The sequence below is a fragment of the Poromitra crassiceps genome (genome assembly GCF_964638095.1).
Source record: "Poromitra crassiceps genome assembly, chromosome: 3".
NCBI lineage: Eukaryota > Metazoa > Chordata > Actinopteri > Beryciformes > Melamphaidae > Poromitra > Poromitra crassiceps.
The window spans coordinates 57,343,691-57,369,773 of NC_139625.1; the positions used below are offsets into that span (position 1 = coordinate 57,343,691).

General features: G+C 46.1%; 1 pseudogene across 1 annotated transcript in view; it reads left to right on the forward strand.

Annotated features, from left to right (window-relative positions):
• LOC310774139 (fibroblast growth factor 14-like) overlaps positions 1-26,083 on the forward strand; it is a 60,205-nt pseudogene that overhangs the window by 33,675 nt on the left and 447 nt on the right. Inside the window, exon 4 of the transcript in view lies at positions 25,444-25,641. The product of the transcript in view is annotated as a fibroblast growth factor 14-like (transcript). The remainder of the gene's footprint in view (positions 1-25,443; positions 25,642-26,083) is intronic.

A 26,083-nucleotide genomic window follows, 5' to 3' on the forward strand; every position in this document is an offset into this window, starting at 1 on the left:
AAGTCGAGGCTCGGCCTTTCGGAGGCCTTTGATGAGCATGGTGACGTGGGGGTGAGAGATGGAGGCTGCAGGTGCTCCGGTGAGTAGTTTGATGAAAAAGTTTATGCCGCTGAGATAAACTTGGATGGTGGACGTTCTGATCCTGAGAACTGTGTGAGCGTAAGTGATGAAGCTGGTGACAGAGATGGTATTGACGGACGGGAAGGGGAGGTGATGGACGTTATGGAATGCTTTGAAGGAGCACCAGCCAGAGTAGTATGAGGACAATGTTTTGGGGGCTAGGCTGTTCAGGATGAATTGTTGCGTGGCGGCAACCAGGTGGAGGAGCGGAGGATTCAGGGGAAGATGGTGGTTGAAAACGGAGGGATCGGCATCGGGTGCGGGTCTGAGTCGGGTGCCAAGGATCTGAATTTCTGGAACGAGAAACGGGAGAGGGAGTCAGCAATGGAATTGCAGTGACCGGGAATGTGAGCGGCTCGGATGATGAACTGGTGTTGGGCAGGAACCAGGGTGAGTCTGCGGATGAATTTCATTATGTCCAGTGATCGTGAGCGTCCTTTGTTGATGATGTTGACTGCGCTGGGGTTGTCTGTTTGAATGAGTATGACCTTTGTTGACCATTCGTGCCCCCATAAAATAGCTGCGATAATGATGGGGTACTGTTCCAGGAGTGCGGAGGATGGTGTGAGGAGGGACATCTCCGGCGGCCAACGAGGCTGTTAATGCTAGGAGTGGATGAGTTGTGGGGGGAGGAGAGGTCGATGATGAGGCGCTTTTTTCCGGAGTATTTCAGTGTTGCGATTCCTATGGGGCTGATGCGGTATGTGATGAAGGGATGGGCTGGGAATGGGCCGATCATGAATTTGTCAGCCACCTCCTTGGCCAAGAGCCTGTCTACCGTGTCTGGCTCGGTGAGGGCTGACTGGAGGTTATGGCAGGTGAATGATGTGGTGGGAGAGGCCATGATGCCTGGGTGAAAACCAAAAGTGAAACCGTGGGTGCGGAAGTGAACGAACTGTGGGTCGGGATGGTTCCTTAGGCGTGTGTGAGTGCTGTGATGTTGACCGGGGTGCTGAGGTGGTGGTCTAGTCATGCTGCATGTGTAGTTGGACTGTGGGGGCAGGTAGGTCTTGAGTGGGCGCCGCCGCAGTATGAGCATGTGTGCAGGAAGCGGCACCCTGCTATGTAGCAACCTTGGCTATTGAAGTTATTGCATATCATGCGGCCTCCTTGGTACTAGATGGGCCGCCCCTGTTTGTCTGATCCACCCCGTGAAGTCGGACCTTGGCTCTGCATGAATGGTTTGGGAGTGATGGAGGGAGGAGGGGCGTTGTCGAGCCGTGAGAAGACTGAGGGGGTGGGAGCGGGAGGGGCCGTGGGACGAGGTAGTGTGGTGGTGACGACGCAGATGGTGGCTGGGTGGGAGGGTGCCCCGCACAGAGTGCAGTTAATGGCACTGCGTGCCGCAAAGACCCTGCAGTACAGCTCTGCATCAAGTGTGCCCCAGTACGTTCCCTGGTTAAACTGTTGCAGCCGGCCTGCTGCCTGGGAAGCGAAGAGGGTGTGGTATGTGTAGAACACGGTTCCCCCGAAACGCAAGGCCAAATCCAAGATGGTGGAGAGGTAGGCGTCTAGTTCGGCCCTGCGCTCGGGGTACACCGCGCAGATGGTGTCTCGGAACAGGGAGAAAGAATATGCAAATTCGATGGTGTTTAGCTCCCTGGAGCGGGAAGGCTTGGGAGGCCTGAGCTGTGATAGGCCGTAAGCTGTGTACAGTTCCCGAGGGTGGGTGGCGTCAGCGGTGGAGGGTTGGAGGAGTGTGGCGAGGTCGGTGTATGCACCTGAGAGGATTTGCTGCCTGAGTGCGGAGGAGACCGGGGAAGGCGTTGCGTGCTGGGGCTGAACGGCCGGAATGGCGGTGGCTAGGGTGTAGGGTGTGGCTGGGGCGGGCCCAGCGGACTGATGGATGGGTGCGAGGAGGGAAGGAGGGACAGACATGTTATTGAATACATTGGGGTGATGGGGGAGGGTTGGGGGGAGGGGGGGGGGAGGGTTGGGGGAGGGGGGAGGAGGGTGTCGAAAGGGGTAAGAACAGGAGGAAATGAGCTGATGATGATGTTGGGGGCCGTGGTGGCCGGGTGGGGGGGGCGAATGCTGGGGGGGGGGGGGTCGAGGGTACGAAGCCGCGATGGCAGGCGGAGCTAGCAGGGCTCCGGTGTCATGGGCAGAAGGAAGAGGATGGGAGGGGAGGGGGGGACGAAGGGACGTGTGTGCTTGGGTAACTAGTGATTGCTCTAGCTGTGGGAAGGTGGAGAGCAGAGCTGACAAAACCTGATATGCATTGGGGTGATGGGGGAGGGTTGGGGGAGGGGGGGGAGGTTGGGGGAGGGGGGGGGAGGGTGTCGAAAGGGGTAAGAACAGGAGGAAATGAGCTGATGATGATGTTGGGGGCCGTGGTGGCCGGGTGGGGGAGGCGAATGCTGGGGGGGGGGGGTCGAGGGTACGAAGCCGCGATGGGAGGCGGAGCTAGCAGGGCTCCGGTGTCATGGGCAGAAGGAAGAGGATGAGAGAGGAGGGGGGGACGAAGGGATGCATGTGCCCGGGTTGCTAGTGGGTCTTCACCCTGTTGAGAATTCAGGGAAGACAGAAAGTTTAATATGATGTTGGCTGTATTGGCAGAGGGATTTGCAGTGGGAATGGGTGCTGATACGACCTGGCTCACGGAAGCAGCAGCAGTGTGGTGGGCGGTGATGTCACTGGGTAGGTGGGAACGTTGGGCTTGGTTGGGTGTCGGAGCGTTTGCCGGTGGCACCAAACCGGAAGTCAAACACCGGTAGAGTGTTGCTTTGTTGTCGGATCGGATGTATGGGATCCCTCTGTCGCGGAGTGCCTGTTGGAGGCGTACAACAGTCCAGCTGGAAATGGTTTGTTGGCGGGGAGAATCGGCCTGTGACGAGGCGCCGGCGGAGCGGTGTTGTTGGAGCTGGGGGGACGGGCCAGCGTAATGATGTTGTTGGGGCTGGGGGGACGGGCCAGCGGAATGATGTTGTCGAGGCTGGTGTGACGGGCCAGCGGGGGAGGTCGCTGATCGGCGGCCGAGCCGTGATGGTAGGCTGGCGGTCGTGCCTCCTGCGCGGTGGCCAGCTTGGGAAGAAGGGCCATCTGGCACGCCGCGGTCGGGTGGTGGGCCGGCACGACGCCTCTCGTGGCGGCCGCCTCTCATCCTCGGACCCCGGCGTGTTGGTGGAGAGGACGAGGGTGACCGTGCCCGCGCTCGTCTGTACGGCGCTGCTCGCCTGACCACCCGGTTTCGGCCCCGGGACTCCCGTGATGTTGGAGTGGGAGACATCGCGGAGCTGGTGGGAGCGGAGGGGGTGGCGGCTCGCGGTGGAATCTGCCCCGGCGCAGATTATATATATATAGGCTACAGTAGATTGGGTTGATTGAGCCCAGGTGAATGGATTGGAGGAGGTACAGGTGATTACATTTACGTGGTGATGAGTGACAATGGTGTGGTCTCATGTTCCTGAACCTCAGTTATCTCAATAACTCCATTATCGGTTTGTTTGAGGTGGGGTTGTATGAGGTACTTGCATACCGTCAGTGTACTACATGCAGTAGAATGCAGCCGGTGCGGTCCCAATTTGGACAACGAGTAAGCTGTCTGCTGAGTGTGAAGGGGGCCATCAGCAAAAATGGAAAAAAACACACACAAAAACAGAAAAAATACATAAAATGCTTCCATACTGCTCACCTGGCATAATGCTTCCATACTGCTCACCTGGCATAATCCAAGTCTCCACAAGCCCTGAGATGCCAAATTGAGTTGAAAATATGTCAACCCTGTTTTTAGCTGAAATCGTCACTGTAGCCAGGTGCGGCAGTAGCTACAACAAGAAGTGGAGCTGCTGCACCGCCTGGCTACATTGAAGATTTCAGCTAAAAACAGGGTGTAAATTATGTCTTTTCATGTCAACTTGGCATCTCAGGGCTTGTGGAGACTTGGATTATGCCAGGTGAACAGTATAGAAGCATTGTATGTATTCTTTCCTGGTTGTTGTTTTTTACGTTTTTGCTAATGGCCCCCTTCACACTCAGCTCTACTTGCGTGATGCGGCCGGGCTCCATTTCTCCACACCGGCTGCATTCTACTGCATGTAGTTCACTGACTGTATGCAAGTACCTCATAGATGTCAACATCAGCTTCATTATAATATAGCCTACCCCTAAACCAGGGCTTCTCTGCCGAGGTACAAATCAATCTGGACCGGACCTTGTGTCACATTAGTGTCTGACGTGTTGTTTGATTGAACGTGTATTTACTTGTGTGTGCGAGGCCGCGAGCGCATGTGTGACACATTGCAGAGCGCAAGTTAACCCGCTTGTGCGTGTGTCTATTTTCATATGGAAGGAGGGGCACAGATTCCACGCTCACCGCTGGCTGCACAGTGGATCGCAGATTTTTCTGCAGTGGTTGTTCGCGCCAAGACTTGAAAATAGTTACGCTAGAGCGGATAAAATCTGCTTGCTTTTCAAGAGAACAACCTTGGTTGCTTGGCAACAAACAACACATTACTGGGCAATGTCCGGGTTCCGGACATTTGAAGTGTGGTTATTTGGTGCCACTTGAGGTCAAATAGATGTCCTGTCCTGCTCAAATGACCTGAACTAAAGGGACATGCTCCAGAGTTTCAATACTGCTCCAGACATGCTTGGTGTGAATGCACACAGGCACTGTGGGTGTAAGCAAAAAATAGTAATAATTAGAACATACAGTAATTTATGGGGTAAATGTATAGTTAATAATGACATTAATTTGCATGTCATTTTCTAATGCTTCTCTGATGATTATCTTGTTTATCTATCCTTCTAATGGGCGTATGACCTGCTTGTAATACAGCAGAGTGCACTTTAAGTATGGCATGACTGATGATAAAAAAAGAACAGAATAGTACAGTGTCACATGGAAAAGGAAAACCTCCACTGATTTGAATGTTTAATCTTGAATTTATGATGTCCATTGTCCTTGAGAGAGCAAGTCTGACAACTGCAGGACCTGTGTTATGCAAAACCCCAGCATAGATTTTGCAATTTTGGTGGCCAATCTGAATGGAGGATTTTGAGGATACACATTTCTTGTGCAGTTGGCAGGTTAAGTGGCTGGTATTTCCAGCACCAGTCACCAGAAGATGCATTACATTACATTTACATTACATTACATTACATTGCATTAGATGTATCATTAGATTATAATGCTTGCTGAGTGTGCAACCACTGAGTTATTATCATGTTCGCTTTTTTCCATGTTTCCATGATGTGTTATGAAAGAATGCTAATGTAACCCACATGCTTGGGTACAGCAGCTCACTCACTGTACACAAGAGGTTTTCCTGATGCCCCTAAAGGTGAAATAGCTAAATCTCAAAATATCCTGACAAATATTTGGGATAATTTCCTTGCATGACACTCCTGTGTGGGGCCTTAGTTTGCTCCTGAAGGCTGCTCTGCTCTCAGTGACATTCTTTATTCTCTCATTGCACCATCTCTAGGCAGGCTGGCGGATTTTGACACATATAAAGTGCAAAAGGCGCGGCAAAACAGCCGCCCCCATTCACCCTTATTATGTTCTATACAACCCCACACCAGCGTGAAGGCACATGTCTACGGCGCGACAACTCAAAAAAGAAATCTGCTCATTTTCTGCTCAAATTATGCTCCTTTTTAAGTCCAAATTGTTAATGATATAATGATATATAATGCAAACTTAGTTATAAATGGTAATACTGTACTATCATATTAATCTCAGACATCTGGCAGAAAGTTGTGTGTTGTATGTGTGTGCGCCGTGTGCGCGTGTGTGTCTGCGCGTCTGTGTGCGCGCGCACTACCAACAGATGGCACAATGTGCAATGAGCTGCTATGTGATAATTATGGACCATGCTGGGGAAAGTGGAAGTAACTCCTGATGAGTTTGTGACTGTGTGTGTGTGTGTGTGTGTGTGTGTGTGTGTGTGTGTGTGTGTGTGTGTGTGTGTGTGTGTGTGTGTGTGTGTGTGTGTGCGTGCGTGCGTGCATGAGCATAAGAGCGCGGAGAGTTTAAGTGTCTGTGTTTCTGAACGGGAGTGTGTCTATAATCTATAATTAAGTGTTGTATGTGTCAGTGCATGATTATATGTTTGAGTCTATACTCGTATGTGTTTTTGTGAGTATATACGTATACATTTGTGTGTGTGTGTGTGTGTGTGTGTGTGTGTGTGTGTGTGTGTGTGTGTGTGTGTGTGTGTGTGTGTGTGCAAGGTCTAAAATTAACACTAATTAACACAAGTCGCCAAATAAAATAAATGTAGTCTTTGGTAAAATATGGAGACCACCCGCCACACAAAAAAAGAATTTCCTGCTGGAGAAAAGTGCTGGTTTGAAGTCACTTCACTCTGCTACTGTAGATCTGCCAGGCTGTGCGTATTATCCATAGCATGTCATTGTGTCAGTCATCAAACGCATCATTGTTTTTGGGTCACATGCTCACATCACGTGAGGTACTTGTTGTCATCTGGGCAGTTGAAACAAACCCAACATCTGGAGCCCGCAGGAAAGAGAAAGAAAACAGGTGAATTTCAGGCCGAAGAGTACGGAAGCGTAATGCATCCACTAGTTTTTCTGAATTAAAACTTATATCAGAATTCTGAGAAAAGTTTTCATGAAAAAATAAATTGTGCTCCGTTTGTAGAGTGGTTGGTTGGTTGTTATTACTTGTCGGCACACTTGACAATGGGAAACGCGCTGTTTATTAGCACTGATTGGCTAATCATTAGCCCTTCTTGGCAATGATTGGCTATTTTTTTCCCCTTTTTTGACTAAGTAAAACTATTTTTGTAAGCATTTTACGAAATGTCTATGGGAAAATAAATGGTGGATGAAATCTCTTGGTGCACATGCTAAAGCAGGAAGTGACGTCGACTTTGGCTCTCTATAATAGGGTGGCGTTCCGTGGCTGGGGTCCCTAGAGTTTTGTGACGTCAATGTAGGCTCACAAACTAAATACCGCATCATGGTTGTATGCCTCCTAGGGTTGGCACGATGGACGATGGCATCGACCATCATGATGGGCCGACCCCCCATCGACCTCTGAGCCTTCTACATCGGATCATCGTAATTAATTATCTGTTCGAATTAAAATTGTGCCGTTTTAATAATAAAATAGGCCAAGTCCACTTACCGTAACGCACGGGAGACAGGCCGGCGGCATTAAACAAGCGCACCCAGTTCAGTTCAGAACTCCCCCTCCCCCTCCCCCTCCTCCGCTCTACTGCTTCTCTGAACTGGGTGCGCTCGTTTAATGTCGCCGGGGCGTCCCCTGCACGTGAGAAGTCGGCTGTGTTGTTGTGAAACTTTTTAAGACAAAGAAGAAACTTCACGTTCTTTCCTGTTTTCAACCCAAAGTGAGTACAAGTCTTCAACTGTGAATTTAACCTGCCTGTTTCCAAAGTGAAAGTTGGAGTCACTACTCGCTCCAGATACAGCAGCTGCGTTTCTCTAGCCATTTCTCCTAAACTCTCTCTCATTACATTAGGTTCAAAAGCCCACGCGAATCTAATGTTATATCAGCCATAATTCAGTCAGTTTTCTGCCAGCTAGTTAAATTCAACACACACACGTTGTTGGTGAGGATCTGTAACGTTAACGTTATTTGTTTTGCGCCGTTCAAATTGCTGGTAGTGACAGCCACTGCCCACTTCAGTCGCCTGGCTCTGTGCTGTAGCACAGAGCAGATAGCCTATCCAAGCCCGCTGGTATCATGTAGAGCTCAGCTGTCCTGTTGTTAACGTGAACGCATTGCAGCGACTAGCCAAATGGAATTACAGCAACGCAGCGACTTAATAAATAATGAATTACTCCCCCCACCCCCACCCATCAATGACGATGCCATCGTCCAACACGATGTTTCACTGTGAAACAATCACGATGGCCATTTGAATGACATCGCACAACCCTAATGCCTCCGCCAACAAGTGAGCAGTCTACCTCCATGTCTGTCCAGACTCATACAAGCACAAAGACCTTGAAGCCCACAGCGCAGTGGTGTGGCCATTCAATCTTAGCCCACATTCATTCATACAGTACGCTGAAGCAACGCTGAAGCAACGCTCAACCGAAGCTCGACCTACGCTGAACCCACAAGTTTCATTTAGGCATCCTTCTTAACAGGTGAAGCCATTCACACCACCCGCGTGCGTGTCACACTGATGCCTTGCCGAAGCGACGCTAACGCCACGCTGAAGCGATCACTCAGGAGTGATGCCGATTTTCCAAGCGTGATGCGTGAAGCCAGGCATGAAGTCAATGGGAGTTGTGGGCGGCTTCAAGGCGCGAGAGTAGGCGCTGAGAGGAAAAGACAAGGCGTCTTGTGTGAACAGCAAGGTGTACGTTCAGCTTGTGCGTGCTTCAAGCTTCAGTTCTGCTTACGTTCGGCGTCCTGTGTGAACAAGGGCTTATGGCACTTTAGGCAATGTTTGGGGGTACCTCAACAACAAGGACAAGGCTAATCATTTTGAACATGGAAAATGGTCCTGCCCCTACCCCCAAACCACCCAATCCCCTCAACCACTCATCGTACCCACCCCTCGAACCCCGACTCTCTACGACCTTCCTATCCCTAGCTACGGCCCCTTTCCCCTAGCCCCACCCCTCACCATGGTCCTTCCCACCACCCAGAGCCCCCTATTGACTTCCTCTACCCACCCCTCGAACCCTGACTCTCTATGACCTTCCTATCCATAGCTATGACCCATTTTGCCTAGACCTGCTGCTTACTGATCACGCCCCCTCCCACCACTGACATCCCCCTAGACATTCCCTCAACCCACCCCTCAAATCCTGACTCTCTAGGACCTTCATATCCCTAGCAACAGCCCCTTTTCACGAGTCCCACCCCCTTCCTTGACCCCCACACACCCTCCCACCACCTACATCCCCCTAACCACTCTCTCTAGCCACCCCATTTGAAGAAATTCCCTAAAGGTTTTCCTTGAGATATCACGCTAACAAGGATAAAACGGGAAGTCATGAGGTCACAGTGATCGTCAACTTTGACCTTTGACCACCCAAATCTAATCAGTTCATGCTTGAGTCCAATTGGATGTTTGAACCAAATGTTAAGAAAAATCCAGAGATATTCCTGAGATATCGCGTTAACAAGAATCGGACGGACGTACGGACATTATGCAATGTGTTTATTATTCTCACCTTGAAAATGCATCGAAGATCCAATCAGCCTCTGGAGGTGGTGAGAGATGCACATGGCTGCATTAACAACGTGTAAATTAACAGGACTAAACTTTAACACACTAATCCAGTGAAGAAGCATACGCACAGATAGTAACACATTTGTCAAAACTGGATTGTCAGGATACTTGAGTGAGATGATGAACTGACTAACTGAGTTTTAAAGGATGTAAATGTAGGAGATGTGCTTGGCAATCTGCCTTTTGGTAAGGGAAAGAGAATCATATTTTTATTTAAGATTATTTTGGCTTTTTTTAGGGAGAATTAACGGTAGAGAGACAGGACGGTAAAGGCTTAGAATGTAATAAGAAAATGAGATTAAATATGCCTACTGTAAGTTTGAGGATGTTCTTTCAGGTCCTTCCTTGAACCACTCTCTATCATCTTTATTTATTTATTTTTTCATTTCCCCAATCCCCACTCATCCTCTCCCTCCTCCTCTCTGCACTTCCTTTCTTTAGAGTGATTTGTTTACCCACAATTCCTCTGGGTAATTAGTGATGTGATAATAACTAGTGTTGGAAACAAACACGCCCACTCACTGAGCAGCGCACACGCACGCACACGCACACACACACACACACACACACACACACACACAGTGGGATGAAAAACAACTTTCATGAGCTTAGGCGAGTAATGGTGGAGCAGCTACAGCCCCCCACTTTTACATGGAGGGGAAACAATTAGAGCTATGTTCGCCCAGTTTTTCAAATTGTAATTTTTAATAATGAAACACATGGTTATATAGTTCTACCAAAATAGGAGCAAACAATAAAGCAGGGCACAGGCACAGACTGAACTACCTCCGAATGGTAATTTCACTCACAGTTGGTGATTGCTTGGAGGTAATGAAAAAGCCTACACCTACAGACAAATTGACACGGTTTATTCAGTGGGGTGCCCTCTAGCAGGCTGACAACGCTGAAGAAGGCCTGTTGGCTGAAACGTCCATTGTTGCTTTGCCCAGATGATGGAATAAACCTGTGAAAGGACATTTAGTGTGCTGGCTTTTTCTCGCTTTTCGCCCTCCAGAAGAACAAAGTGCAGGGAGGAAGGCGCCTTTCAAAAACGTGTAAACTAGTAAACTAGAAAGCTGGCTGGATTACTGGGATCATAGGCGAACTCCTTCATAGCATACTGTACATCATATCGGCAATACGTCATTTTGTAGGCAGCACATGCTCCCGTTCCCTTTTAGGGGGAAAACACAAGCCTCTCCCCGTTGACTTCAATGTAAATTGCACTACCCCAAAAAATTATAGAAAAATAACAGAATCAATCTCGTTTATTAATGACCCCAAAACACCATGACATGACAATACAGTATATTACACCTCGTCTGGCCATAGAATGCACAAGATACACTGGAAATATTACTTTGACCCATCTAAAATCATGTGACTCATGTCACATGTGACGTTCGTTTTTTACAGCCCAGTGACTTGGGGAGCCCAGCGTCGTTGTACCTGGCTGCTACTAGACTGACGAGTCACGGGGCTGTAAAAAAAGAACGTCACATGTGACATGAGTCACATGATTTTAGATGGGTCAAAGTAATATATCCAGTGTATCTTACACATTATATACTGTAGCCAGATGAGGTGTAATATATTGGGGCAAGGCCTAATTGCCGATCTGATGTATTAGCATAGAAGATAATATGTGTCGGATGCTAGCTTGGTGGACATGACGCGCATCCCTTGTAGTTGTCTGACATTGTCATTCTGTTTTGCACAGCTTGAGGCTGGATTCACATTGGGTCCGGCACTCTGGATTCCACAACCGCTAAATCTAGCAACTGTTACGACGTTTGCCAAAATGTCTGTTTTTTAGCCAATCAGCATTATGGGAAGTCCTGCCTAGACACTCTCTGAAATATCTTCCAGTTCTGATCTCCCTCTGCTGATCAAATAACCACATTGTTAGGGTTTTCCCGACATTTCCCGATGCAGAAAGAAGAGCTGTTTTTCTTTCATGTTCAAGGGGACAAAGTGGTGTCTCTATCAATTCAGTCTGTGTAGGAGCTGTTAGTTCAACACATGCCTGGGCTGCCCTCTACCTGTCTGATTGGCGCTGTCTCAAGCAGCTGCTATTCCTCGTAGCATGTGCCTATGTGTGTGTGTGTGTGTGTGTGTGTGTGTGTGTGTGTGTGTGTGTGTGTGTGTGTGTGCATGTGTGTGTGCGTGCGTGTGTAATTCAAAACCTCCGCCGGGAACAGAGAAATGATGGATTGAGAGAGAGGAAGAGAGAGACCAAGAGAGGAAAGAAATCAGGTCGGAAAATGAGAGGAGGAAAAGAAGAGAGTGAAGGATCCCCCGCTGCGTTTCCCATCGGGAGGCGTCTCCTCACGACTGATTTATTCGCTCTCCTGTTCCTTCATGTCCCCCTTTCCATTCCCTCCATTTCCTGTCTTTGCTTCTGTCTCCTTCCTGTGGGCAGCAGGTGAACAGAGTTATCAGAGCTATTTGGAAATGGTGACAGACAGGCTGTTAAAAAATGACTCAAGTCTTTCCCACATTCCTCTCTTTTGTCTGAATTCAGCTGGGATTGGATGTAGATGCATTTCACCAGACCAGGAGGGGTCGGCAACCTTTTTCATATGAAGTGCCATTTTCAAATGTGCTTGTCACTCAGTGTGCCCAAGATTTCTTTTAGCTGAAGGACGTGACATTGTCTTTCGCGCTGACATTTTCATCTGCTCTCTGCTGCTTTGGAATGTATGGAACGCAAGGAGGCTAACCAATCAGAGTAGCGCAGGTCACTGCCGTCAAAAGCCCTTGTGGGGAAACCAGCGAGGGAAAATATTGTGACTGGAAAACTCAACAACGGAAGCACCCGCAACTGCAATGGCGGTGACTGGGGCCGTGACTTCCGCTCCGGCCGAGACAACGAGTTTAAAGAAGAGGGAACAGACACACAGAGAACCGCGCTGCTGTCTATGTGCTGCCTCCTGCAGGAGCTGTCTATGTGCTGCCTCCTGAAGGAGCTGTCTATGTGCTGCCTCCTGAAGGAGCTGTCTATGTGCTGCCTCCTGCAGGAGCTGTCTATGTGCTGCCTCCTGCAGGAGCTGTCTATGTGCTGCCTCCTGCAGGAGCTGTCTATGTGCTGCCTCCTGCAGGAGCTGTCTATGTGCTGCCTCCTGCAGGAGCTGCCTATGTGCTGCCTCCTGCAGGAGCTGCCTATGTGCTGCCTCCTGCAGGAGCTGCCTATGTGCTGCCTCCTGAAGGAGCTGTCTATGTGCTGCCTCCTGAAGGAGCTGTCTATGTGCTGCCTCCTGAAGGAGCTGCCTATGTGCTGCCTCCTGCAGGAGCTGTCTATGTGCTGCCTCCTGCAGGAGCTGCCTATGTGCTGCCTCCTGCAGGAGCTGCCTATGTGCTGCCTCCTGAAGGAGCTGTCTATGACGACTGACGGCAGAAATGAGCGAGGAGGAGGAGGAGGTGAAGGAGGAAGACGGCGACGCATGGTACTGTAGGCTAGAAAGTGCGCTCAATTTCTAGTCCTAAATAAGTGGTTGTGAAATAGGTAATTTGACAGGGCATTTCAACATTTCTAAAAAAAAACTCAATTGTGCACTTATTGCTACCGAGTGCTATACTCTGCACTAGACTGAGGAGTCTCAACAGAAAATGTCTCTAATTTAAAGGGTGTGTGCCAAGCCCTCAGGAATAGCGCTGGGCTGTGAAGCCATTTGAACATGGTGGCAAAGCTCTATATTGCAAGTCACATGACGCCATGCAGCCCAGAAAGGAAAATTCCCATCCACTTGCATGGGGACCCCGGCAGCTGTTAAACCCAGGGGATTTTTTTCCAGGTGTCACTCAAAGTATAAAATGACTCTTTTAATTATCAAATCATTTTTTATGGGGCATTTTTTCTTCAGAATCCACTAAGAGCCGTATACGGGTGTATTTTCTTCTTTTAATGCATCCATGGGTGGGAGGGGTGGGAGACGTCATGGAATACGTCATGGCACACATGCGCACTTCGCCTTGGGCCGCATGGTCAGGAAGTAAAACCCGGAAGAGTGCCTCCGTCCGAATGCATGGGTGGGCATGGCTCGTCCCTTATCCAGTTCTTTTAATACATCCATGGTGTGTGTGTGTGTGTGTGTGTGTGTGGGGAGGGGGGGGGGGGGGGTTGTTGTGTGTGCCTCCTTAACAGCTGAGTACTGACAGCTACTAGTACTGTTTAAACTTTAGATGCATCTGCTGCTGGTGTAGTCATGGTGAACGGTCTACATTTGCTCAGCTTCTTCTTCTCCTTTTTGGAACCAACTTTTGGCAAGTTTGCTAAATAGATGGTAAAAGCACTTCATGTGGAGACTGACCTCTCATCAGTTGATCTCGTGTTAATGCCAAGTTAAGCCATGAGATGGCTCCCAAATGATGGCTTCATTAACTAAAGGAAGGCTTTTGCTGATCGTGTTCATTTTCAGCCAGTGTGTCTTTCATCATAATAACCCAAGTCTTTCATCATAATAACCCAAGTCTTTCATCATAATAACCCAAGTCTTTCATCATAATAACCCAAGGCCCACAGTTAAATATACATTTAAAGGTTTCAATTCAGTTACAGGAAGGCATAAAAAGCAAGCAGTAATGACTTTTGAGGGAGAGAGATTGAAATAGGAGACACATTCAACATAAATAAATACATAGATTATTTAATTTATAGATTTTGATGGTATGATTAGGCTATAGTCTGGGGGGGGGAGATCACGGTTTCACGATTATTATGCATTACTGTAATTTATTTCACAACACTACTGATAATTCATGCCGATCTCACACATGTTCTTACTGTATGTGTTGTAGAGCTCGAGGCGATGAACGGCCCAGAAGACTCTTGCTTACATCCGCCACTCGCTTCGGAGTTCGTCGCGAGGAAGTAGCATTCTTGTACGGGCTTGAAGGGCCCATATCAGAATCAGAATCAGAATCAGAAAGACTTTAATGATCCCCGGGGGGAAATTGGGACAAGTTGCAGTTGCTCGCACTCAGGCATGAATATCCACGTAACACAACACAGCATAACACAGTATCTCCCTACACGTAAAAAACAGTCAATAAAATAAAATAAAAATAGAATAGAATAAAATAAAAAAGGTGCTTAGTGAAATTAAATTAAATCAAATTGCACATTACGTGTGACGTAACTAAGGCGCACAGCTAACCTATCGGCTGACTCAGTCTCAGAGAGACTGAATGTCTCCGAGGTGCTCTTCTTAGTGAGGCGTTAAAGGGATAGTTCGGTTTGTTTGAAGTGGGGTCCTACCAGCTAGTTCGATACACTAACTGAAGTAGGTACAGTGTTCTGGAGGCTGGGTGCAGCGTGTAACGAGACCCGACACTCAGAGCAGCAGCCAAACCAGCTTTTTCTCTGTAAGTACGTGGGGTCAAGAACTAAAACGTAATTTAGCCACCTAAAACAACGGCCACCTAAACAAATAGATATCTGTGTACATGCACGCTCTATTTTGACAATTTTCAGCGCTTTACTTTTCCGCCAAACAGCAGTTTCATTCGGCACTGCTTTTTCTCCCAACCGTACAACTACCGTATTCCTCCGCTAAAAGCCTGGACAGAGCACAGAGCCGCGGTTTACAAAACAGGAAGGCTTAGAAGAAGAGAGACAAAACACTGACTTACTTTAGAGACAACAAGTCACCTGGCCTCTCTGGTCTGGGACGTTTTCCCCAATTTATCCTGGGAATGGTGAAAAAGGTCTGCAGGGCACCCCGGCATTTAGGCAGCAGGCAGTTCCTCGCATCTCTCGTTCTGCCTGTTCACTCTGCAAAAGTTCCTCTTCTGTATATTACTCTCTCTGGTTCATAATTGTATCCTCTTGTCACCAAGGTGAATGGCATATCATCCTCGCTATCAAAATCACTCATATTTTCGTTCGTGTATTCTATTTGTTGTGTCTTCACTAACAAACCGGGAGAAATAAAATAACCCAAAATAACAGCTGATCTGCGGAGTAATCCAGCGCTGCGGCTCTGTGCAGGCTTTTAGCGGAGGAATACGGTAGTTGTACGGTTGTCTAGTAGAGACGGCTTTGCCCCTCCTTGTAGAGTGCTTCAGTGTTCTTAGCCCAGTCCAGTTTATTGTCAATGTACACTCCAAGGTACTTGTAGTCCTCCACGATGTCCACACTGACCCCGTGGATTGAAACAGGGGTTACCGGTGCCTTGACCCTCCTCAGGTCCACCACCAGCTCCTTTGTCTTTGTCACGTTGAGCTGCAGGTGGTTTTGCTCACACCATGTGACAAAGTTAGCCACCACAGCCCGATACTCTTCTTCATCGCCATCTCTGATACATCCAACTATCGCAGAGTCGTCAGAGAACTTCTGAAGACTGTATGGTAGGTGAAGTCCGTGGTGTAGATGGTGAAGAAGGGAGAGAAGACCGTCCCTGTGGAGCTCCCGTATTGCTGACCACTCTGTCTGACACACAGTTTTGCAAGCGCACATATTGTGGTCTGCCAGACAGGTAGTCCACAATCCAGGACACCAGGGGGGCATCCACCCGCATCGGTGTCAGCTTCTCACCAAGTAGAGCCGGCCTGATGGTGTTGAAAGCACTGGAGAAGTCGAAGAATGTGACTCTCACAGTGCTAGCCGGGTTGTCAAGGTGGGCATTCTTGTATGCATTTATCACTGGGCTTGAAGGGCCCAGACCCTGGTACGCGTTCAGGCTTCTTCATCAGGTATGAACCTGTCTCACATCTCCAAGCTTCTTCATCAGGTATGAACTTGTCTCAGATCTCCAAGCTTCTTCATTAGGTATGAACCTGTCTCAGATCTCCAAGCTCGCGTTGTCGCAGGTGTGTCCATCAAGACGCGGTCTCATCTCTGGCTAATCTCTTCCTAGTTGTCGAATATCGAAGCCATGGACCAACAACGCACAACCTCTGGTCCAGGAAGTACTTGAGGTCTAACTCAGAATGTTGAACTGGTCCTACTTATAGCCATGCTAGCCTGGATATATGACATCAACTCATTTCATTCTCAGCTAGTGATGTCACACTTTAAGACACTTGTACGATCGAACACTTGTTAGATGATGTCACGGATGGCATTGTGATGTCATCTTGCGGTGATGATGTCATCAGAGAAGTGTCATCCAGAAGCGGCCAGGGGCCTGGCTGGACCCAGAAGCCCAGAATCTGCTCTGGTATTGGTGCGAAGCCTCTAAAACAGTATGTATTTACAGTACATCAATACACATCCCTAACCTGGGAAACAAAATCACCTTTATAAAAGAAGGTAGACTTTGGTATGTGTGTGTGTGTGTGTGTGTGTGTGTGTGTGTGTGTGTGTGTGTGTGTGTGTGTGTGTGTGTGTGTGTGTGTGTGTGTGTGTGTGTGTGTGTGTGTGCAATCAGCCATGTTCAATCGCTCACACCTGTATGGCACCGCACCCCCCCTATAAATGTGGGAAGCAGAGTGTCTAGGTGTGTGTGGGCGAGTGAGACCTACTGTAGTGTTTGGTATGTGTGGGTGTCTCTCTCTCAAATTTGCACGCCCCCCCCCCCCCACACACACACACACACACACATCCATCCACCCCCTCCTTCCCAGCGCTGGTTGGTTGCCACGGTGACTGTGTCACCTCTCGTCCGCATGTTGCTATGAGACTCGGACCGACAGACCTGAGCTGAATGACAATGTGTCTGTGTCTCCGGCGAGAGGTCTACAAAAGACACTGAGCGACCAGACCAGCTCTTCCCTAACTGGGCTCCGGGGACCTCCATTGGCCCTGAGGGTGGTTGGCAGGGGGTCCCCAGCAAAACGAGAATAGCTTAATTTCACATATTATTTCTTTGCCAAGACAATTATCTCAATGGAAGAATGTGTAACAATGACCAATACAAATGGCATGACATTGATCTTTCATTATAATAGTCATTCCTTATACCTTTTCAAATTGGGCTCATCTCCAAATAATAGTCCAATGAAACTTTTCCTCTTTTTGTTAAGGAACAACTCGAACCCCAGTTTGGGAACCATTGACTTAAGACAAAGATGTCATCACAACAATCAATTCTCTTTTTCCTTCCTATTGTCATCTTCTCCCTTTTCATTAGGGGTGGGGGGAAAAATCGATACACCACAGTATGGCGATATTTTGCCTGACGATATTGTATCGATATTTGGACGCCAAGTATCGATATTGCAAAAAAAAAAAAAAATTGCAGGCCATGCCAGGCCACTGGGCTACTATAAACTTTAGTTCCAAGGCCAGCAGTAAACAAACGGTAGCATATTTTCATTTTGTTTTAACAGTAACAGTTTTGTCATAACAGTAATTTACAAATTCCCCAGTTACTGAATGGGCTGCACAATATGTTTTGTGTAAGTGAAGTGAAGTTGCAAAAACTACATAAGTACAGTAGTCCACACACACATCCAGTTAAGGTGGACTGTAAGTAGACTGTAACAAACAGTTCAGTTTGTCAGGTGCATGCAACTATGACAAACTGACTATGTTGGTCTGTCTACTTGACAATGTTGCTGCAATAAAATGGTTGAAGTCGGATGAACAGACTGAAAAATTGTTCTTATATAAACCAGATGTTGACAAAGTTTTCCTTTGGGGACATCATTTGCAGTTGAAAAAGTAAGAAATCGCAATATATCGAAATATCGCAATATTCAATATATCGCAATATCGATATATCGCAATATCGAAAATATCACAGTATCGCAATACTATCGTATCGTGACTCAAGTATCGTTTCAGTATCGCATCGTGGGCATCTGGTGATTCACACCCCTACTTTTCATACATTGAATATATTTGGATACCTTTTATAGGGTTGCCACACAGGTCTGGAAAGTACAGGACTTGAAAGTGCTTCCGCAAAAAAAAAATCAAGACCTTTAAATTGCTCTGATTTATAAAGAGGTCCTTCAAAGTTCTTGGATTTAGCTGACTGGAGCCAGTTTGAGCCTTGTGCGCTCCGTCATCTCATAATTCACCTACAGTATGATACCATTTTACTATACATCTGGAGTGCTTGATACACTTTCTTCCTTTCCACAGTATTACTCTCCACATAGGCTACAAGCATACAGCGATTTGCTGATCACTGTGCGCTGTAGGCGTTCTGAGCTTAAGTATGCAGTCGCCTAAGTAACCCATCTTGTTAGATTGTTTAAAGACCTTGATGATGCTCAATTATGAAGCTTTTGAGTTTTCATCAAACGCTGTTGTCATGACAACGCATTATTCACTATGAAACAGGAAGCTCTTTTTTTTTTTTTTTTACTTATGATTTTATTGATTTTTCAATGAACATATAGAACAAACAAAAAAACATAGTTAACATAAAAACAGATGGTATATTCATACAAACATATAGGCATTCATTCACATATACAGTTCCAGTTTTATACATGAGTTACAAATAATGGTTAAATTAGCTTTCTTCAGTTATAGGTGGTAAAGGCTTTAAGACAATAAGCTTGATAGAATAAAGGGGAGAAGAGGAGGGAGAGGCCCCCATTTTTTAAGTGTCCTTAGTCGTTTCTTCTACATAATCGATCCATTTTCCCCATTTCTTCTCGAATCCCACTACATTTAGTCTTAAAATGAAAGTGAGCTTTTCCATTTGAAAAATGTCAGTGACTATTTGAAACCAATTTTCCATGTTTGGAGGATCCGTTTGTAGCCATTTACGTGTGATGGCCTTTTTCCCTGCCGCTATAAAGACTTTCAATAAATAAGCATCACTCCTCGGGATGTCATCCGGAATGTCCCCTAGGCACAGGGTAAGGCAAGTATTCGGTATTGGTAATTTCAAGATCTCTCGTATTTTGTCACAGAGACCCCTCCAGAAAGGCACCACTCTTGGACACCCCCAAAAAACATGGAAATGGTTAGCCTCCCCCCCCACACAGTTCCTCCAGCATGTTTGTGGAATTCCTAGCTGCATTGATTTAACTTTGGGAGTAATGAAAAAGCGTGTCATAGTTTTCCAGCAGAATTCTCGCCAGGTATTGGAGCTTGTAGTTGTGAATTGGGTATTACAAATATTTGTCCATTGTTCAGCAGTAATTTCAGTACTCAGTTCCTTTTCCCATCGTTCCCTTATATAGTCTGTTGTATGTTTTCTAGAACCATTAATGCTTTGGTACAACCTCGACACTATTCCCCTTGTCCCCTTTGTATATGTCTGTACTAGTAATTCTATCAGTGGACTTGGTTTTACATGAGGACCTTGTTCCTGGATTTCGTGAAGAAAGTAATTTCGTAACTGTAAATATCTATGGAAGTCCAACTTCTCTAAGTTATACTCGTCTTTCAGAGCTTGAAAGTTCTTCAGTTTATCTCCTTCCATTATTTTACAAAAAGCTGTAATCCCCCTGTTACACCATGATTGGAATCTTTGATCCATCTTCCCTGGGACAAACTCAGTATCGTGTGCTATCCATCTTAGTTTCTTTGATTGTTTTTCTATCTTTAGTTGCTTGACAATGGTAAACCAATTCTGAAGGGTAAAGGTTGTGATTGGGTCTAGTTTGTCGAATTTGGACTTGGCTAGCTTTTTATCTCCCAGTAGAGCTTGTATAGGTATTTCCAACCTGCTTGTTTCCATAACCTTCCATTTAGCCACTACTTCTCCGTCACACCAAGACACAAGTGGTTTGAGTTGTGCAGCAAAGTAGTAGTCTCTGAGACTCGGCAGAGACATCCCTCCTCTGTCTTTGCTCAGTGTGAGCGTAGTATATCTAATTCTTGGTTTTTTACCATTCCAAATGAACCTCGATATTTGTTTGTCCCATTCATTGAATTGCTTGAGGGGGATTTTAACTGGCAAGGACATAAAGAGGTACAGTAATCTTGATAGGATATTCATTTTAATGGTCTCAATTCTGTTACTGAAGTTTAATGGGAGCAGAGACCATCGACTTAAATCGTCTTTTATTTTGGTGTTAATAGGGACATAATTCTTTTCATATAAGTCATCCAAATCTTGCGTTATCCAGACCCCCAGGTATTTTATAGCTTTAAGGTTCCAATTAAGTGGGAAATTCTGTCTAATACTAGTTGGTGGGGTGAAGTTAAGGGATAAAACCTGCGTTTTCTGGATATTTAGCTTATAACCGGAATACCTGCCATATTCCTCAAGGAGATCAAATAGAGTGGGCAGGCAGACTTGAGGGTTACTCATGTACAATAATATGTCGTCTGCATACAATGCAATTTTATGTTCCACGTCCTTCACGACCACTCCTTCTATTTTTTGATTTTGTCTAATTGCCTGTGCCAGTGGTTCAATATAGAAGGCGAATAGGCTGGGAGACAAAGGACACCCCTGCCTCACCCCACGCTCTAAGTTGATGTTATCTGAGAGACAGCCATTCACTCTTATTCTAGCTATAGGTTTATGGTATAGTGCCTTTATACAATTTATTGATTTTTCTGAGAATCCAAATTTCCCTAATACTTGGAACAAAAACTGCCAGTTTGCACAGTCGAAAGCCTTCTCCGCATCCATACTTGCCAGCAGCACACTGCCCTGAGTCCGCCCAACATGGTGAAGAACATGAAGCGACCTCCTTATATTGTCCTGGGTCGTTCGTCCCCGAACAAAACCTGTCTGATCCTCCTCGATCAGTTCTGGGGCGAAAGAGTCAAGTCTTCTAGATATGATGGAAGCGTAAAGTTTGTAGTCCTGATTCAGGACTGATATTGGTCTATAAGAGCTACATAGTTCTCTATCCTTACCCTCTTTCGGGATAACCGAAATCAGAGCTTGTCTCCAAGATGGTGGTATAGTTGCTTCTTTAAGTACCCAATTAAAGCAGGACAGGAGAAGAGGCTTTATTTCCTGTTTGAATGCCTTGTACCACTCTGCTGGCAGTCCATCCCCACCCGGCGACTTGTTATTTTTAAGTCTACTTATTGCTGCATCTAGTTCTTCATCTGTGATTGACTTTGTCAACTGTTCGTTTTGTTCTGTTCCTATGGAGGGCAAGTCCAGTGTGTCCAGGAACGCACCCACCGTCTGGCTGCTCTCTTGATGTGGCTGTGTGTATAGTTTTTTATAGTATGATTCAAATGTCTTCTCTATTTCTTCAAGGTTGCTGGATGTCTTTCCTGTTTCTATGTCCTTAATCTTGTTTATCGTATTCAGTATTTGTTTTTTTCGTAAACGCCTTGCTAATAGACGTGTTGCCTTTGGGCCTACTTCATAATATGATTGTCTCAAAAACTTGTGTTTTTTCTCTATCTCTTCTGTATATATTTCATCCATTTCTTTCTTCACCGTTTTAATCTGATCCAGCAACTGGCGTGCTTTGTTTTCTTTATGTATTGTTTCTAAATTTTTAAGTTCCTCCTCCAATGTTTTAAGTCTATGCTCCTTTAACTTCTTCCTAGCGGTACTGATTGCAATTATTTTCCCTCTAAGAACAGCCTTCAGTGCGTCCCAGAGCATGACTGGACTCACCTCCCCATTATCATTTAATTCGATGTAAGACCTTATTTCAGTTTTTATTTGTTCTAACACTGTTTTATTATTGAGTAAGCCCGAATTTAGCCTCCATGTTGTTTTTCTAGGTCTGCTGTCTAGGTATAATGAGAGATATAGTGCAGAGTGGTCCGAGACATCCATCAGCCCAATATTACATTCCTGTATTCTATGTCTGTCATTGCTATGTATAAAAAAGTAGTCAATTCTTGAGTAGCTGGTGTGTGGTGCTGAATAAAATGTATAATTTCGGTCTGTTGGGTGAAGGTCCCTCCAAATATCCATCAGCCCCGCTTCCTCTATGTACTTCCTGAATAATTTAGATTGTGTAGTTTGGTTTCTATTATAACTTGTTGAGTCCCTTCTATTGTTCATCACCATGTTGAAATCGCCCCCACAGACCAGCGTGCCCTGTGATTCCGAGTCTATCAAATCAAATAACTTCTTCAGGACATTTTGGCTATTTCCTGGAGGGATGTACACGTTAAACAATGTAACCAGTCTGTCATCAATTTTGCACCGAACCATGACGTAACGGCCCTCTCTGTCTTTGATCTCCTTCAGTAATTCAAAATTAAGGCAGTTATGTATCAATATTGAAACACCTCTCTTATGACCCCCTTTAAAAGTACTGTAGAATGTGTTCCTGTATCCAAACCCTTTCAATTTTTCATGTTCAGGCTGTGAGAGATGAGTCTCCTGGAAAAAGATTATTTGGTTTTTTTCTTTTTTCATTTTGGCCATTATTTTGCCTCTTTTGACTGGATTAACAAGCCCGTTTACATTTAGTGATATTATCTTTACATTACTATCCATAACCTTTGCTAATCATTCTTCTGATACTGGCAACCTGTGAGTAAGAACAATAACTATAACTAAAGTATACCATCATAAAATCGTCAAAACACATACAGTAATGCACAAAACAAAAATAAACAAACAAACAAAGACTTCCAAGTTCGAAGTTTAAGTGTAACTTCAAGTTGAGAGGGAAGCCTTGCGTCCTTCAAGGGCCTCTCGTCCGTGCAGAAATAGACTCTGCACCGGTGGTGTCTCAACTGTCCCATAGCCGGTAAAAATCAATCAACTTAGGTAGACTCCAGGTATAATAAACAGCAAATAAGGAAGGATCAGTCCCAGAGCGTTGGCGAAAAATAATTAAGTTAGCAATGATGTTCTCAAAAAACTTTTTTTTTTTTTTTTTTACATAGTATAGCTTTTTTTTTTTTTTTTTTTTTGTATATATATATAACCGTAGCTACGCCTATGAATACTGTGCATCTTATCCGTCACTGAACTGGTCCATAGTGGAGGTGTGTGGCCTCAGCCTCTTACCCCTTCTGCATCACGTGATATTTGTTTTAGTCTGTAACATCACTTCTTTCCGGCTCGTGTCGGAAGCTCCGCAGTCTCTCGCGTATCCCTTCCTCTGTGAGCCGCTCCCGGATCACTGCACTCTTGCCTCTCTGACGCCTGCTCCTGCCTTCCCCTGTAGCTCCGACCCTCTCCCATGTTGAACTCCGCAGCTGCGCATCCGCGGGGGCCGGTCCAGCGGTGTCCTCCAGCGGGAATCCCCTCTTCTTCAGATCTGTGGCAGCGTCTCTCGCGCACTCGTAGATTTTCATCCCGTTGTCGAAAAACACCCTCAGTTTGGCTGGATATGGAGTCTGGAAGCGGATTCCCTTTACTTTTAGCGCCCTCAGTATCTCCACGTATGCTTTTCTTTTCTTCAGTATCTCTGGGGGGTAGTCTTGGTCGAAGTAGATCCTTTTCCCCTCACAGCGGACGTCTTTCTTTTTCCACGCTGTATGCATCACTTTTTCTTTTACTGTAAACTCGAGGAAACACAACACCAGAGATCTCGGTGGTGCTTCCGCGGGAGGCTTTGGGGCGAGTGACCGATGACAACGCTGTATGTTGAGCTCCACGTTCGCTAAGGGAAGACCAAGCTCCGTCTTTATGAGCTTCGTTATGAACTCCAACAGGTTGTTCCCCTCTGATCCCTCAGGTATGCCGTATATGCGGAGGTTATTTCGGCGGGTGCGTGCTTCTAGGTCAGTCAGTTTTGCTTGCAGTATTTCTTGATTCTCCAGGGCTTGGTTTATGGCTCGTTTCGCCGCTGCATCCCACTCCTCCTCTACCTCAGCGATGCGTTGCTCTGTCTCTGTTACTCTGGTTTTAATGGCTTGCAGCTCGCCTGTGGTTTCTTCAAGTTTCTGGTTGATTTCCAGTCGAAACTCATTCAGGTCCTTTCGCATGTCATCTCGGAAAGAGAGCTGAAATTCGCCCATGTCATTCTTCAGGCCCGCTCTGAGGTCTATGAACTCGCTGCGTATAGCTTGTAGCATGTTAGCATTAGCTGTCTCTCCGCCATTGTTGCCGTGGCTCCCCACGCCCGATCCACTTTCAGCGGCCCTTTCTTCTTTATCTCGCCTGGAATCACTCCCATTTTTTATTTCTATATCGTTTCCCCCCGCCATGTTCTTTATCAAAATGAATTATGCTGTATGTAGTTCTTCCAGGGGGGTTAAAACCGACCGGTTGGGAGAGCTGAACTTTTAAGCAGCCGTCTGCTCAAGCGCCATACCGGAAAAAAAAAAACCAGGAAGCTCTTTTTGAGGTGCTATACATGCTAGAAAGAACCTGAAGAAGAAACCTGGCACGCAGGAGGGGTGAATATTTTGACCTGATATGGGTATGGGGTTGGGCGTGGCAAGATGGCTCGATAGTGCCCCACTGTGGCTGCCGCACATCCCAACGTGTACGAAGGTGCGAGGGCCCGATCATCGCTGCTTGCAGTTGTAACAATTTGTCTTTCAAAAGTGCTTGAAAAGTCCTTGAAATGTATCATTACAAAAGAGTGGGAGCCTTCCTCTTATGTTTTGTCATTATTTTCATACTGCAGAAGTTTTTTTTTCATATTTTCATATCATACATTTTTAATTTATTTTTTCCCATTGTCTCAGTATGTTCTCATTTGCACACCTGCATCAATCCTGCACCTCATATTTGTATAATTTTTTTGTTGTAATTTCTCAAATTGTCTTTGCTATATCGGCTGCTACAATGATCCTATTGCCCCACAGGAATCATTACAGCTTAATGTTGTCTTCATCTAAGGAAACCAAACAATACGAAATAACTGCACACGAATTACACTTAGAGGCAAACAACTATAGGACAGTGCTTCCACTAACATGCTGATTAAAGGCATACAGTAACTGGCGGTTTGAAAATATGCACCTTACAGTAATAGAATACCACAGGGATGACACATTTTTGTAGGCCAACGACATATTTTTGTAGGCCAACGCATACACTTCCTGGTTCCCTTGTCGGGAAGGATTTTGGTTAAATAAGATCTGATGTGGTTAACAAACGTTTTTGAAACCGTGACATTTGTGTTCAGCAAGATAATCTTCACAAATTAGGACCACGGCACTTTTATGACTTTTGAAGCGTTTTCTGAGAGGGAGAAAAAAAATACATTTACGCTTACAAATGACCACAACCGATTTGCTGCTACTGTGAATCATGTGTCTAATCTCTCTCTCTCCCTCTCCCTCTCCCTCTCTCTCTCTCTCTCTCTCTCTCTCTCTCTCTCTCTCCCTCTCTCTCTCTCTCTTTCTCTCTCTCTCTCTCTCTCTCTCTCTCTCTCTCTTTCTCTCTCTCTCCAGGAGTTGTTTACGTCTGAGTGTAAGTTTAAGGAGTCGGTGTTTGAGAACTACTACGTGATCTACAGCTCTATGCTCTACAGACAGCAAGAGTCTGGCCGGGCCTGGTTCCTGGGCCTCAATAAAGAAGGACAGGCCATGAAGGGCAACAGGGTCAAAAAGACCAACCAGCCGCACACTTCCTGCCTAAACCTATAGAAGGTAACATGAATGCACACACCAAGGTTACTGTATTTTTTTTAGACTTCAATTCATTTTCAAATTCAGCGTTCAGTTGTGGTTTAGCTCCAGTTATGTTTCAGATAGAATTTGCTTGTTGTCATTTTAACTTTTCAGAAATGTTTAGTTTTGTGCTTAGTTTGAGTCTTAGGCTCTGTTCACTGATAGCATTTATACTGGTGTGGAAGAATAGCTCAATAAAAGCGGATGCCACGATATACACCTTGTTTCCATAACAAGTTAACTGGTTTCAGCTCACCTGTTGCTCTGTTGTGTCTGACCCCACCGCTAATAGCTTGCAATAAATACTAGATTATCTCAGCTCTGGATATTCACTTACCGTATGCTAATACAATGACCAATTTTCCCACCGCCACTTTCTCCATCTTTGTTGCTGTTGTGGTGTGCTGTTTGGTTGGCTGAG